Raw genomic sequence first — 2,034 nt, forward strand, 5'->3', positions numbered from 1 at the left:
AAAATTTTGCACGGGACTGATTTCAGTATTAACTTTAATATTTCGGAAAATCTTCAAAATCGATTTCGTATAACAAATAGCTCACATAAAGCTGATTGTTGATACATATATGAAGCCTTTTACTAAAAAATTAACTAATAGTCAGTTGCACGGGCGCTATATGTTATAGGGGCCCGATCTAAATATTTTTCACTGTTTATGATAAACAAAAATAGTTCTAAATTTCATATTCTTACCAAAACCACATATCTGAACAATCAGTTTATAGAAAACCGAAGCCAATCAGCAAAATATATGGGACAAGGGATCTGATGTAAGGGGGGCTAAACGAAAAATACTTTTTAATTTTTTTGATATATTTTTATTTACACTAATAACAAACGTCTCGGAAAACTTTTGGATCATTTCCTCCTGAATCATCTCGCGGTTTTCGGTAACGAGTTTTCTATGGTCGCTCATGAGGCCATAGTCTAGTAAGCCTTTCTTCCCCTATTGTGCTTGTGAGCCAGGTTTTTGCAGTCGCTGTCGTGCATGGAAAAGCGCTCAAAATGAAAATACACTTATTTTTCGCTGGCAGAAATTCGTTTGCTTCTTTCAATAGACCAACAACTTCAACATCCTTCAAATCTTCTTTGGACAAGCTCTTCTTCTTCGCTTTCTTCCATAAATTGTACCAAAGAATGAGTTCACTGCCCATAACTAGATCATAAATCTGTTGAAAATGCTTGGCGTTCCTTTGCACTGGAATATTTTAGACCTACCCAGAATTACAGCGGACGACGGTAAAGAGGTCGGCGGTAAGTGAACAGCTGCATAGTTGCCGCAGTGAAATCCGTCAGAGTAAACACAATTGATTTGAAACAAGGCGAATACATATAAGGTGGTATCGATTGAACAAATACAACAATTACTTGTATTTTGTTTTTTGCTTTTAGCGGGCCATTGTCAAATTTAAGCTATTCTTCCCCGAATGAAAAAGGGCGACAGAAAATGCAAACACTCTCACGCTTTCACTCACTCACTAACGAAATTCAAAATTTTGACAATCAAACGCTACTCACAGCTGATGAAACAACACCACCTTATATAAACTCGCCTTGATTTTAAAATTATAATTAAAATTTTATTTTTTCGGTACGTGCGTGTATGTAGTTTTGGAAGAAAACATTGCCAAACTTGTGATAATATTAAAAATTACTACAATCAATACTCAATCAACGTTGTGCCGTCCCCGCTGATCGGTAAAAATAGAAACAAATGTAAATCAACCGAAAAACGTCGGCGGTAAAAACACTGCCGCCGCAATTATGACCAATTCCACATGCCTTTGTGAGTTTTAATTTTGATAGCGGTTAACCGTCGCTGCAATTGTGGGTAGAACTTTAATCGAATGGGTGCAATCTAGACAGCGAAAAATCTGGAGTATTTCATTGGGAAAGCGTAGTTGTGAATAGGCCGTTAGTGAAACCACGGTTTTATTATAGACCGTCGCCAGTACTTATTTTTATTGACCGATGGTGGTCACTTCTATTTTTTTGTTTACCTGCCAACGTGGTAGAGAAATTTCTACTCCTAGATCGGCTGTAATCAATCGTACGAGATTTTTTAATTATGTAACTACGTAGTGGCTCCTTCTGCATTCTTGCGTAGTCGTGGCAAGCTATCGACGGCACTATCGTTTAGGGGTGGGTAAATTTGATATTCGAAGCTTCGATATTCGAATTTTGATCGAATTTTAGCTCCAAAATGACGAATTTTTGAAATCGAACTTTGTGTTGCTAAAATTCGGTTAAAATCGATGTTTCTAGAAAAAATCAAATTTCATTTCAAATTTCCCAAAAATCAACTCAGAAACTCTCTTCTTTCTAACTAAATTTAGTGGCACTACATTTGGCTGAGGGATGCAAGTAAAAAAAATACATGTTTCTCGATCTGATGCCTCGAAACAAAAAATTTATTTTTTATATTCAATTTTACTAGGCTTTTACGTTGGTGGCATGAAGCTTTTGCCTGAAAAGACCCCTAGTAAAATGT

The sequence above is a fragment of the Rhagoletis pomonella genome, unplaced genomic scaffold (genome assembly GCF_013731165.1).
Source record: "Rhagoletis pomonella isolate Grant_MI unplaced genomic scaffold, Rhpom_1.0 Rhpom_scaffold_00019, whole genome shotgun sequence".
In the NCBI taxonomy this organism is placed as follows: Eukaryota; Metazoa; Arthropoda; class Insecta; order Diptera; family Tephritidae; genus Rhagoletis; species Rhagoletis pomonella.